This window comes from Macrobrachium rosenbergii, chromosome 30, assembly GCF_040412425.1.
Source record: "Macrobrachium rosenbergii isolate ZJJX-2024 chromosome 30, ASM4041242v1, whole genome shotgun sequence".
In the NCBI taxonomy this organism is placed as follows: Eukaryota; Metazoa; Arthropoda; class Malacostraca; order Decapoda; family Palaemonidae; genus Macrobrachium; species Macrobrachium rosenbergii.
Genome location: NC_089770.1, coordinates 32,071,196 through 32,085,697, shown reverse-complemented (window position 1 = coordinate 32,085,697; position 14,502 = coordinate 32,071,196). Strand labels below are relative to the sequence as shown.

The 14,502-nt window shown below is 40.8% G+C and overlaps 1 protein-coding gene across 5 annotated transcripts in view; it reads left to right on the top strand.

Annotated features, from left to right (window-relative positions):
• The first annotated feature begins 1,674 nt into the window (after nucleotides 1-1,674).
• LOC136855157 (gastrula zinc finger protein XlCGF57.1-like) overlaps nucleotides 1,675-14,502 on the top strand; it is a 52,869-nt gene continuing 40,041 nt past the window's right edge. For 4 of the 5 annotated variants that reach the window (XM_067132064.1, XM_067132063.1, XM_067132065.1 and 1 more), the window contains exon 1: nucleotides 1,675-1,857. The gene's annotated coding sequence lies outside the window, so the exon portion shown is untranslated. The remainder of the gene's footprint in view (nucleotides 1,858-14,502) is intronic. The other variant, XR_010857930.1, reaches the window with a different exon arrangement.

Here is a 14,502-nt window from a genome sequence, read left to right as displayed (position 1 = left end):
TGGAGAGGGAACACTCGTATCACGTCTAACCCCGTAAAAGGGTAAAGGTGATGTCAAGGCATTTATGATGGTGATGAGATTGAAGGGCATATGCTGCCAAGAAAACAAACCGTCTCATCTTGGTTACAACTAATATGTGGAATAGCAAATTCATTCCTGCTCTCTCTCTCTCTCTCTCTCTCTCTCTCTCTCTCTTTGGAGCCATCTTGGGTTTATTATACTCTGTTGACTGTGTGCATAATGATTTTTATTTTCTTCAGCTGAAGACTTTAAGAAAGAAAAGTGAAGAAAAGAAACTAAAGAAGTAATATTTAAGTCCTCAAGCGGCTCTTGAACTCTGGACCACCGCAGTGAAAAGATGTCCAAGCTACCAATCATCTACCATGACATTATACAGTATAATTTAAAGCCTACCAAGTTGTGAGCTTCCCTTGAACTTTGCAAGTCAAGACTACCATTTAATCTTGCATAGGCTACCATGAGTAGTGGTGCTCGATGGAGCCACATTCTTTGTTTAATTTGGAATGGATCTCTGCAAATACGCATTGTTTCCTTCTTTATTAGATAAATACAGTTTAGTTTCTTTTACGGAATTACTGGTATTAAAGTCATCTTTGGTTTCTTCCTGTTACAAAGCACAAATACCCTTGAGGTCATGAAATGTTACTGTAAAACTGACGTTTTTTCATAGTCAAAATGTACTCAAAAGCCACATTTAGTGGCAAAATGACGATTATATATGATAAATAGCGAAAAGTGATCTTTCATTTATGTTTTAATAATGACACTTATCATACAAGGACAATATTAGACCCATACTTTGAAAAAAGCAATACCAAATTGTGCTTACTACTGCAACCAAATAGAAATTGAAATAAGTAAGATATTAAATATATAAAATTTGGTGAAATTTGGATAAATACAAATGAATAAAAAAATTTTTAAATCTATTACAAATTCGCTATTTTTTTTACGTTGGACATGATATTACCGTTACCAGGACCTACTGTAGGCTACCAGGTAGGACTACGATGGAATAGTTCCCCAAGAAGGCTTTATATTTTGCAGTAAAACAACTCGGATTAATATTGAAATAATATAGAAATTAACTCATTACATTTTCATTAGTTTAACATGTTGAAATGGCCAATTTTAACCCATAATTACCTAAAATAAGAGACCTATTGGTCACCCCAAGAAACCCTTATTGATTATATTTATCAGTAAAATAACTCGACTTACAATTAAAATAATATGATTGAATTGAATTTATTACATTTTTATTAACGTAACATGTTAAAATACCTTTTTATTAACAAAAATAAGTAAAATAAACTACTACTGTATATTCGCGATACGCTTTTTACCCTTACTAAACTTATTAAATACGGTAGAAAATAAGTCGGCAAAAATGCTTCATTAACTACATTTATTAGCCCAAAAATGACTCGAATAAAAGGCATAATCGTCTTCGGTGGAAAGTCGCCTAGTGACTCGCACTTAGAACTTTTCTTACTCTACTGCCCACCATATACTGTATATAATGAGATTTGAAATAGATAGTTTTGTGCAGCAGCCATATCAGGAAAATAGAGGAATTGATTGCTAATATATGTTTATTTACAGACATGCTGAAGGGAGAAATTGTAAACAGGAAAGAATTGATGGAATTATGGTTTTGCAGACAAGAAAACACAAGGGAATAAAATGAGTGAGGGATCCGTTTCAAAGACCAATCCCGGCTACTACTACTACTACTACTGTAAACAAACAGTTGCGACGCCACAAAATCAGTCAGAAATCAACCGATTTCGACCGGAAGTAGTGATTGAATGATCGAATTGAAGGTCAACCGAGGTAATTGAGGTTGAATTCGTGGGTTCAATTTGAGTTATTGAGTTAAATATGGTTGAATTACGGAGTTCTACCCAGAGGTTAGGCTCGAGGGCGTAGGAGAGGTTAGGCTCGAGGGCGTAGGAGAGGTTAGGCTCGAGGGCGTAGGAGAGGTTAGGCTCGAGGGCGTAGGAGAGGTTAGGCTCGAGGGTAGGTTAGGTCTCAGGGTACAGGAGAGGTTAGGTTCGAGGGTACAGGAGAGGTTAGGCTCGAGGGCGTAGGAGAGGTTAGGCTCGAGGGCGTAGGAGAGGTTAGGCTCGAGGGTGTAGGAGAGGTTAGGCTCGAGGGTACAGGAGAGGTTAGGTTCGAGGGTACAGGAGAGGTTAGGCTCGAGGGTGTAGGAGAGGTTAGGCTCGAGGTGGAGGGTTAGGTCAGGGTACAGGAGAGTTAGGGTCTGAGGGTACAGGAGAGGTTAGGCTCGAGGGTTACAGGGAGAGGTTAGGCTTGGGCTCGAGGGTACAGGAGAGGTTAGGTTCGAGGGTACAGGAGAGGTTAGGTTCGAGGGTACAGGAGAGGTTAGGCTCGAGGGTACAGGAGAGGTTAGGCTCGAGGGTACAGGAGAGGTTAGGCTCGGAGAGGTTAGGCTCGACAGGAGAGGTTAGGCCTGAGGGTACAGGAGAGGTTAGGCTCGAGGGTACAGGAGAGGTTAGGCTCGAGGGTACAGGAGAGGTTAGGCTCGAGGGTACAGGAGAGGTTAGGCTCGAGGGTACAGGAGAGGTTAGGCTCGAGGGTACAGGAGAGGTTAGGGTTCGAGGGTACAGGAGAGGTTAGGTTAGAGGGTACAGGAGAGGTTACAGGAGAGGTTAGGCTCGAGGGTACAGGAGAGGTTAGGCCTGGGAGAGGTTAGGCGCGAGGGTACAGGAGAGGTTAGGCTCGAGGGTACAGGAGAGGTTAGGCTCGAGGGTATAGGAGAGGTTAGGCTCGAGGGTATAGGGTATTCTATGGCCTGTAAGTATTGACTGTAATAATGGCTCTTGTTACCCTAACAGTTTTATGATTATTGGTCGTGAATTTGCTGATCGCCCCTTCCCTCACCCCCATGCATAAGGAAGATGAGTGTCAGACTTGATTTTGGTTGACCTTCAGGCTTTTTGTGTGCTTTTGGCCTCTTCCTGTGGGTCGCACCTTGTCTGAAAGGAAATCAAAAGATACTCCATAAGGGATGTATCCTAACCTAACTTAACCCAGGACACCATGCCAGACTTGCTAGGCAGCCCTCCCCCCCCCACATCCTTCCAAATGTAACATTGGGACTAAGCAAAACATGCACACAACTTCGCTGCTGCAGTCTTACCTGGAAGTTTTGAGCAAATGAAAAAGAAAATGACAAAATAATGATGTAGGCTTTTAGTAATCTAGTAATCTAATCCTTACTGAACCTAAATGGCTGAAAACAACCTGAAGAATAAACAAAAATGGTTTTTAAATGAGGTTTATTTCTTATGCACTTTTCCATGAAACTGTTCTCTGTTACTAGTATAGTTTTTTGCAATAGATGAGGTTTTGTACTGTGTTTTACACAAACCACTTTTGCAATAGATGAGGTTTTCGTATTGTGTTTTACACAAACCACTTGCTGAGTCTGTCCTCCCAACCTAACCTGGCCCTAAAGGTTTGGATTCCCACTGGGAAGGCCCCAGTATTAGAAATTGGGAAGCTATAGCAGGCTAGTCATATTTTAGCAGATTAGTAAAATGATATGAAAAACTATCATAATAATTGCATTGTTCCTACAAAATTACAAACCTTCAGTCTGTACGTGGAAATTCCTTCAGCGGAGCTGAAAATGGCTGTTTAATTCTAACAAGGTGGTTAGGGTGGTTAACTACCGGTGGTAAGTTGGGAGTCCTGCCACCCAACTGGTAGAGCATTCACTTACCTTTCAGCCTCCGACAGATGAGCACATACCTTGTCCTCCTCTGCCTGCCTGCTGTTTTCAACTTGCTATCATTAGCCATCCTGGTTTGTTCCTACACAATATACTAACCACCAGTCTTTACATGAGGAATTTGCTTCAGCGCAGCTGGAAAACGTCCGTTTAACTTTTAAACAAGGTGGTTAGGTAGTTAACTACTATGTGCCAGGTGGGGTCCCCGCCCACCCTAAGGGTAAGCATTCACTTTGCTTTTGGCCACCATGCTTTGAGGAGCTCTTGGTTTCCCTCTGCCCTGCTTGCCGTTTTGCTTCAATTTCAACATTCCCAGTGGGAATATTCTTTTTTCTGTGTTTGATTATATCTGATAGCAGTTCTACCGCTATCACTCTTCTTTTGATGTCTGTACCCATGATGATATGTGTGACGAATATTGTCTGGTCTCCCATGCAGTGGGTGAAGGGTGCTAGGCACCTTTCACCTGTTCCCTCCACCTCTTGGGGGTATACCAGGAGCTGGGAGTCAGATAGCAGCGGCCAAGACCTCCAGGTCTTCGTGCGCCACTGCAGCCTGACCTTTTTATCAGACTGGCACCTAATCAACAGGCCCTAAGAAGTCCCAGACTTCAAAGGGTCGTCGTAGGAACACCCAGCCACCTTCTGCCCCCGTCCAGAAAGGGTGCATAGCAGCGCTCCTTTCAGTCCCCTTCCCAACCTGTGAGAGGGGGCAAGGGTAAGAAGGGAAGAGGATGCTAGGGGTGGCATTCCTCCCCATATGCTACCATTGGTAGGGGGTTGCTTATCGAGCCATTGGGCAACATGGCAGTGATATGGAACAGAAACCTGGGTAGTGAAAGTCCTTCAGGTAGGCTATCAACTTCCCTTCGAGTTTCCACCACCCCTCACCAGCCATCCGGTCCATCCATGCATCTACGATCCTGGCTTGCTGAAGATCTCCCCCTTTGGGGAGAGGTGAAGGTGATGCTGAAGAAAGGTGCTGTGGATGTCTTTACAGACCAGTCTCTGGGCTTCTACAGCAGGATCTTCCTCATAGGGAGAGCAATGGGGGGATGGAGACTGGTCATAGACCTTTCTTCCCTGAACCTACTTGTTCGCCAGACTTGGTTCAAGATGGAAACGACACGGTCAGCGCTCGCGGCCATCAGGGAGTCCGACTTCATTCTTACAGTGGACCTGAAGGATGCTTATTTCCAAATATCTATCCATCAGTCTTCCCACAAGAGCCTCCACTTTTTCCTTGGAGAGACAGTGTTCCAGTTTAGGGCACTCTGTTTCAGGCCCTTACCTGCTCCCCAGGTGTTCTCACGAGTGTTCACCCTTGTATGGATGGATGGATGTATGATATTTAGGGCAAAAGCCCAGGCACTGGGGCCAAGAAGGCCATTCAGCGCCGTAATGAAGAGAAAATAAATTATGTTAAAGTTATGAATTCATGAAGGAAATGATTAATAAATAAAATGAAGTGATGTGACCAATAAATAAGGGTATAAAGTTTAATGAATGATGTGATATATACATAATAAAGAATTTAATGTCATTAAAATTCTATGTGATGTAATAAATATATTAGGAAATAAATTAAATATCGTTAAAAATTTTAATACACTTTAAAAAAAGAGATGATAGCAGAAATATCTGCTTCATCTCCCAAATTATCAGAGAGGGATTTACCCTGAAAATATCCTTCTCTTTGGTTAAAATATCTGGGGCAGACCACCAGAATGTGCTACACTGTTAGTGTCGTCACAGTAAGCACACTCTGGAGGGCTGCTTCTTCTAAAATAAACTGATGGGTTAGACGAGTGTACCCAATCCTTAATCTGGTTAAAATAACCTCTGTCTGCCTGTCAAGCTGGAATGACGAAGACCACGGTAGTATATTATCCCTAATATTTCTATATTTCTATTTCTTATTATTAGTAAGTAAAGAGGAGAAGTCCAAATTCCTTCTGCCATACGATATTTAAAAACATAAGATCTAATAGACCTTTAGTCTGTATGACGCACTTCTTCTGGAAAGAGGTTTCTGATAAAATACTAGCAGCTTTTGCTTCCCTGTCTGCCATCTCATTTCCGCGAATCCCCACATGAGAAGGGACCCAACAGAAAAAGACTGATTTACGCCAACAATAGATACGAAAAAGCCACTCCTGAACTTTTTGACTATCAGAAAGCTATTAATTTTAATAGCTTATAAGGTGCTTCTAGAGTCTGAGCATATGACAAAATTAGCCACCACTTTGAAAAACTAAAATCTAGGGGCAGAGACTACAGCTGTTAATTCGGCAGCAAATATTGATGCAGAGTCAGGTATTCTAGCTGTGTACACTGTATCACCAAGGATAACAGCGCAAACTAACACCACAATCTGACTTCTTTTGATCCCATCTGTGTTGTATCTTTGTAAAATTAAAAGGTAATGACTGTGCTATAAGAATTTTCCCCAATCTCTTCTTCAGTGCAGTCCTTTATTAAACAGTTTCTTACATACTGATGCTTCTGGGATAAGCAATGGAGGATTTGAGCAGGATATTCTGTACTTCCAGGACTTTCTAAGGATTTAAGATGATTATTCCTAACACCCTCATTCAGTCGAATTTGGAATGGTTTAGAAGCTCTTGTACCAGAAAAACTTCGAGAGTCTGTTTCCTTCAGTACTTGAAAGGAGGGATTTTTGGGAGCACTTTTCATTCTAGTCACATATTGCAACCCTAGCTCTTGCCTTCTTAGATCAAGGGGAAAGTGATCTGTATCAACGTATATGCTTTCAACAGGCAAAGTTCTAAAAGCCCCTGAGCATATTCTCAACCCCATGTTGTGTACAACATCCAGTTCCTTTAGCTTGGTTTTACAGGCTGGGGAATAAATTTGACAGCCAGTCTAGCTTTAGATCGACATAGAGAGTCATATTAGCCTTTAAGGGATTTCTTATCAGCCCCTCAAACTAAATCCAGAAACAACTCTTTAAAATATTCAAAGACTTTAACATTAATCTTCAGGGCATTTATGTGGCTGGCCCATGTTAATTTATGGTCTATAGTCATCACCAGAAATTTTACTCTTTTCATAAGGAATGATAGACTCTTTTTAGATTTTACTTCTTTTATAAGGAATGATAGACTCATTTACACTAAGTGGGGAACCCTTCCACATGCTGGCATCTGGTAAATCTACTGCAACTGTTTTGGAAGAGGAGAATTTAAAGTTCATTCTATCAGCCTACTTAGTATTAGTATTGATAGATCTTGCAAATATTTATATACAGATAAGTGAATCATATCCTGCAGTATATTGCAAGGTCGTCGACAAAATGCGAGCATTTAACCAAGCACACTATTTATGCCACTGAAAAGTGTTCCACTTTAAACACCTTCCTTGGGGAACTCTTCCTCCTGCATAAAAGGTTGGTGAGGGAGTTTCACCTTACCTTTAAAAAAATCGGCCTGTTATAAAGGAATATATGAACCAGATCATTCTTCCACCTATGCCCATTTTGTGCAATTGATGACTGACGATATTCAGGGCATTTCTCCCGACCAACTAACAAACTAGATATTGCGACGAACGAAAGCTCCTGTATATACGAAGGCAGGTACTTTCTATGATGAACAGAACTGCAAATCTTCAAGTTAGATGAACAAGCTGAAGATTATACTTCACAACTGTATGACAGCTTTGATAACATTAAGGTTTTATGAAGCTTTAGTATAAGATTTCTACCAGCTCCCCAACTGGTGTGAGACAGCACTTTCAAGATGTGTAGAGCTTCTAGGCACTTTGCTTTGATATGTTTGATATGGGGGATCCAAGTCATTCCACTGTCAAAAACTAGGCCTAAGAAGTACCCTTGTTCAACACATGGGGTTCTATAGCCATACGAATAGAGGTCTGGATCAGGATATACTCCCATGTGACAATGCCTATGGCCAGAGCAAAAAGTGTTACACTGAGAACACTGCCCTGGGAGAACACCTCTTACAACTTTCTCTGATAAAATACTGCCAACTTTAACTTCAAAATACCCATGATGTAAAAAATGACTTGACAAATATCCAGAGGTAATTTTGTAGACCACTATTATCCATTGCCTTGAGAACTTTGTCTCCAGGCAGTGTCATATGCCTTTCTATCAAATCATGGTCACGTGGTGTTGCTCTGGAGGCAAATGCTTCATAGACAGAGGTTTCAAGTTGCAGTGCTTTTATCCAGTGTATTTTTCGAAATCCACACTGAGAAGGTGTTAAAATACTGTTGTGCTCTAAATGCTACATCAGCCTTCCATTTACCATTTTTTCCATTAATTTACACAATCAGCAAGTTAATGCAATGGGGTGGTAACTTGCTGCATAGAGAGGATCTTTTCCAGGCTTAAGGAATGGTAACATGGATGCCAATTCCCATATGCTAGGGTAGCTGCTTTCATCCCATATTCTAGTGATAATACTGATTATAAAGTGTTTTGTGTTTCCTGATATGTGTTTAAACATTTTGTAAGGAATCCCATTCAAGAATGGGTGTTTTGCTCCTGGCTAAAGCAGAGTCAAATTCTTCAGAAAAAGGCATATTGTAAGATTCAGTTTGTTTTGGTGAAAAGTCAAGGACTCATTTTCCATCATTCTGGAAATGATGTCCTGGGCAACTATCTGATTTTTTCAGAGACCAACTTCTGTGGCATCAAAAATGCATGATTATTATTTACTTTAGGTACTGGAGAAGGATTGGGTATAAATTTACCCTGAATTTTTCTTATTTTCTTCCAAAATGCTGCTGATTGGTGTTCTTGGCTGTTAATAGAGGAGGCGACATCCTGCCCATGATTGTCTTCTGGGCAGCTTTCAGCTTTTCGGAAATCGTGCCCTATGCTGTTTATGAGTGATGACACGGACGACGGTGCGATGTCTATGGCATCTGGTCAATAATGACCTTAGTTGATGTAGCAGCCTTAATTCTTCTGGACCACAATGGAACTGGCCATCTCCTGAAAGTCCTTAGCTCGAGGAATTGAATGTAAGCCTGCCGTATGGAAAGTTCCACGAGTAGAGTTGATGGCATCATCTACACTTTGGGAAATCTTTAGTATTCCCCAACTCGCCTCCAATTTGCTTTCTAAGCAATCATTGCAGGATTCGATAGGTGGACCATCACTGGTGATGATTATAATTGTAGAATGGCCACTGGTATGCCAGCTGGTCATTTGTTCTCCACCAAAACCAATACTGCAATTGCAGCTACAAATTGAAAGGTCAATGCAGGAGACACTGCCAGTCTGAACGTGATAATGGGTATGTTCTCCAGCATTAAGAAATCGTGATATCTTCATTTTCTATATAATAGATGCTATCATATTTCTCCATTTTTTAACGTTTTGTTGGCTCCTTTTGGGGTGAATAACCACCTTGAAAAGAGCCAACAGTTCTTTCCTTTCAGTGCATTTGACACTGAGGGTATTTTTCAGCTTCTTCTCTCTCCATCTCAGTCGAAACGGGGAGAGCAGAGGTTTTCTCTAAAGAGACCACTCAACTGTCTTGCTATTGCTGGTAGTAGCCAGCTCTGCTGCTAAAGAGGCAGAAGCACCAGCAAGGACTGGCACTGGGGGATCAGTATCTGCTGGCGTGTCCTCCAAAGAAGAGTTGGCACCAACAACAGCAGTAAATTGATTGGCCCCGCTCCAAAGAGGCAGTTGGTGGAAGGTGTGTCTCAACTGACACTTCAATTTTTTAGCTATATGCTCAAGTCTCTCTTTGTTGGTTCTACTGAACTTTGCCTTGCTTTACCATCTTCAATAGATTCTGATGAATCTGTTGTCTGTCTTTTCAGCGATTCCTTTTGGACTACCTGTGTGCTTCTTATTTTGGTTAGTTTGTCTTTCTGTTGGTTTCTAAGTTTTACATTATTGAGGCAAAACTTAGACCTGGGTCTTGCTAATCTTAGCTAAGTTCTCTCTCTGTTTCCTTAAAACTGTCCTTTCCATCACTCTTAACGTACGAATTTTTAAAAATAAATATATATCACACTGTTGAGATGATGATGAATGTCTCTTCACCACAGTGAACACATTTAGGTTTCTGTGCACATACCATGCCTATCATGTGGGAGTGCACTCAACCGTGAATCTCCCGCAAGGGCCAACAAACTCATCAGCCTATGTTTCCTATGGGAGATACTCTCACCAGGAGCATATTACTGTTCTGAGGATATTTTCGTTTGTCTGCCATAGCATTTTACACTTCTCATTTATCTCAAAAATATCAATATTGTCACCATTAAGCTTTAAATTTGATATTTTTTCATATAAGTTGGGTACAAGGAACCCAGGAACTATTTCATAATGCCTTGCTTTTCTTTATTGCAAATGGTCCTTGAGTGTGACAATACTGGAACCAGATGCTTTTGCTGGGGATTCCACAGATTCCCTTCTTGCCTAGCATTGGGTTGTCAACCGTATCCGACTGTCACTTGGCCCAGGGTACTAATTTCCAACATGGGGACCTCCATGAAAAAAATTGAAGTAAAAAAATTCCCTACACTGCTGGTGAACACTGAAGAGGCATCACTGACTTTTCATGGGGCCCTATTCTCAGCTAACAACACCAGTAGAACTGACCCAGACGTCCACCCCTTACTCCTACCTGGCAAAAGCGATAGCACCTTACATATCGAGAGACAAGTGTGTTTCCAACCCGCTTGATGGGAGCAAGACTATTACATACTACAATACAATCATCCCCACTCTGGACTATGTTGGTGTTCACACCAGCACATGCCAGGAGTCCACCCTGGAATCCACAGGCTGATCTCAGGGATAGTTCTGACTTCAGGTGTCAAGGACACATTGACACCCTTCAGGTCCAAAGATCATCGGGTTATCCGCGATCACCCAAATCACAGTTCTACATTTACCTCTGAACATGAACCCCAATCCAAGGTATGATGCCCCTTCCTTCCACATACAGACAGCAAACTTAATGAAGGTGGAAATATCCAAACCATGTAAGCCAAAAATTGAGAGAAAAAAATCTAGAAGCGCCAGAGAGTGGATAGGAAGATGGAAGGATGAAAATATGCTGAGTGTAGAAGTAAAAGATAGAAAGAAGAGGAGAACAAGGAAACATTAGTCAAACAGTGGGAACGATTTCTCTCGCTCGAGAGCCTTGCTCGTCATAAATCTACAGCATGAGAAAAATATTCCATGTTGAGCCATGTGACTACCTCACGGCAGTCTCTCACAAGGGGGTTTCCAAGAAGAAAACAAGAGTTTGATGAAGGTAAGAAAATCAAAACTAGCTCATTCACCAGTTGAATCTTTACCTGGAAAACGGGTTAATAAGGTGTATGGGTAGAATAGAACGCCACACAGTTACTCCGAATCTGTTAAGTTTCCCATACTATTGGCGAAGAGTTATGTTACTTCACGTAATTATTAAAGAACATCGCGATGCTAATGCTCGGGGTGTGTCTGCAACTAGGTGAGTGTTAGACAGGAGTTCTGGATTCACAGACAAGGCAAACTGACTAAGAGTATAATAATACACCATTGTGTTATTTGTAGGAGAATGCAGGGGAGGCCATATAGGAACAATATAGTTCCCATTATTACCTAAGTTCAGGTGCAAATGTAAGCACATATGGTTAAGGGAAAGTGAAAGCCCTGAGAAGGCTTATATCATCTTATTTATGTGTCTATAACTAGAGGAATACAGTACATGTGGAGCTAGTTGATAACCAGTCCTGTGACTTGTTCCTGTTGAGTTTTAGAAACTCTTGTAGCTGAAGAGGTTTCCCAGCACTCATGTTGAGTGACAACACCATCACATTTGTGGCGGCATCAATATACCCACACTGGCGTCGGAGAATCCCAGGACAAAGGAATATCTGTTAGATATGTAAGTGTAACTAAAGTTCATTCTGTGCCGACACCATGGTTTGGGTGCTATGGCGGCATCACTCTGTCATGTCTAAAAAGATCAGGATGTCAAGCCCATACTCAGCTTCTATATGGAACTGACCCGTGTCCTGGTGGAGCTGGTTATCAATGATAGACCAATTAAGTCGGGCATGTCCAGGATTTGAATCAGTTGGAAATTTTAACCCTTAACCATTTGATCCTTGGACGAAAAGCCAAAGTCCCTCCTAAGAGAAGTAGTAAATTGGAAGAGATCTCCGGTGACCCCACCTGCGACAGAGAGTTCACTGAGAAAAGATTCTCAGCGTAACCAAGTTGTGTGACAACTTGTGAAGAGATGGGAGAGGGAGTATTTGACAACATTAAGAGAGACTCCAAACAAGTAGGAATAGCGTATGGCTCGGCCCAGGACACAGGTGTTGTCCTCATTCATGATGAGGGGCCAAGGAGCAAGTGGAAGTTGGGCCAAGTGATCGAGTTACACATGGGGAGAGACAAGGTCCCTAGAGTGGCTGCTCTAAGAACGGCACATAGCCAGCTTATGAGACCTGTAATTAAGTTATACCCCCGTAGCTGTGGAGGAGATAAGGGAAACTAATCCCATGACAGATGACATTCAGTCAAGCACCAGCCCGGAGCAGAAGGACTGCTCAAATAGCTGCAGCTTTCAGAAAGGCACCACAAGAACAGGACTATTGCAAATAATGTAGGCATGAGTTTTCTTCAGAGGGGGAATATGTCGGAAACTTCGACAAGGATTTGAGCTTTTCTGCAAGTCAGGTGATAGTTTATGTATCTCCTCTTTAAATTTGACGTAGTGGAAATGCTGTGAATATGTAGAAGAAGAATATCATGTTTCGTTATGTTTTGTATTTATAATGAAAAACGTTGTCTTAGCTGTTTCATGTGTTTAATTGTAAGTATATGTGTAATAATTTTAAATACTGGTATCGGTTGTTTTGTCTTTCACAGTTTTGATACAGTGCGGTTCAAGCTAATAAGGACTCAAGAATGCAGCATAGTTGTCAGTGCCTTCAAGTACACTTAAGTATTCCTTTTTATCTTAAAAGTACATTTAGAGAAAACTTCCTTTGGGAGATATGCATATCTAAATGTAAGGAGAATTTCTTGAGGTGTGCCTTCGATGAGGGTCACAAAATAGAGATTGTGCTTACGCCAATCCAACTACTGTATTTCGGTTAGAACACTGAATGCGCCAACAGTAAGTTTATATCGTTTTTAGTTGATATACACAACGCAATGCATTGATTTAATCAACGAACTATCATACGAATGAAGTAACCTGGGTGTCGTAGTATAAATTTAGGTTATGATTAGGATTAGGTCAGTACATTTGGAATCGTTTAGACTATACGATAACACTGACGATCTGAAATGCTCTAATATTCTGGAAAAGCGAATAAAATGGTGCTGTGACCAGGATATCAGTCACTGGCTGTTAGAGCAGAGATCTGTATAGTTGTTCCAGTTTCTTTAACAAAGGAATCATCCCTTTTAATGCATTTAGCTATCCAGGAATGTGAAATGAATTATGTGCCAGCATCCCTGGCCTCTGGAAGGTTATAGCTCGATTAGGTTAATCCATCCGATTTCCTCCGGGAATCGTTAGCTATGGCTGTATCTAACTCCGTCACTCAGTCTGAAAATACAAGAAATGTAAAATGAAAAATAGCTTAATAGAAACCCAAAATGATGTAATTTGGAGTTAGCTAAAGCAGAAAAACTTGCTAACTTTCCACTTGTTCTGTGGAGGGGGCTCACTTGTAACACCTGCAATTAACCTGCAATGCAAGCTTTGCATTATCTCAAATTGATGGTATGATACGCAACCATCTCTACAATGCAGTCGACGTTTCAGCGAACCGGTCCCCGTTCATCCAGGTATTGGATAAGATGGACAATCAAGAGGGTCAAAGTGGTATCTAAGATATGTAATGTCTGACTACGATTTAAGATAGTTACTGTTCCTGAACCTGTCCAGTACCATTTTCCTTTTATTTACCAAAGGTAAATAAAAACTTCATTTACATTTTTATTTTACATACTGCATACGTTTTGTATTTATACTCTACCAAACTGAAATTTTTAACTTGCAACCAATTTTAACCTGGGCGCAATACGTACCTTAATGGACCGATTTAAACTGCACGCCAATACTTTCAGAGATGGCTCACGCCAATTACCTTGCTCTCTCTGATGATGTATCACTTCAGTGCCATTACAAATGTTATTACATCACAAATGACATCATAACCTCTGTTACTTAATTGGTTGCAAAGTTTGACGAAAAAGTAACACCCCTGGAAATTTCAGTCTCGGCGTTGGTTTTGAGTGTTAAGTGACCGCTCTCGATAACTATTGACTTTTATCGTTATTTTGTAATTATTGAAGGTTAATGTGATAAAGACATGACAGAATGATATAAGTTTTATGATAATAGTTATTAACATTAATGGAAGAATACGTTTATCGTGATATGAATTCGTAGCAAAAGCTAATTTTTAGAACGAAAGTTGAGATATCATGGTTGGCGTCTTGGTGTCGAGAGATAACTTTATCACAGTTCTTATTTTTTGTAATTACAGTATTACATGCTGATGCTGATAAAAATGTAATACAGCAATATCTCGATCTTACATGAATTCAAGTCGCACAAATTCACAGACACACGAAACTTTCGAGAAACCCTGCAGAAGTGGTTATGTTTAATTTTTGAAGTAATTTTAAGTTTTCATGTTTTATGTGTAAAATCTTGTAAGAAAATGCATTTCATGCTTTTATGTGTAAAATCT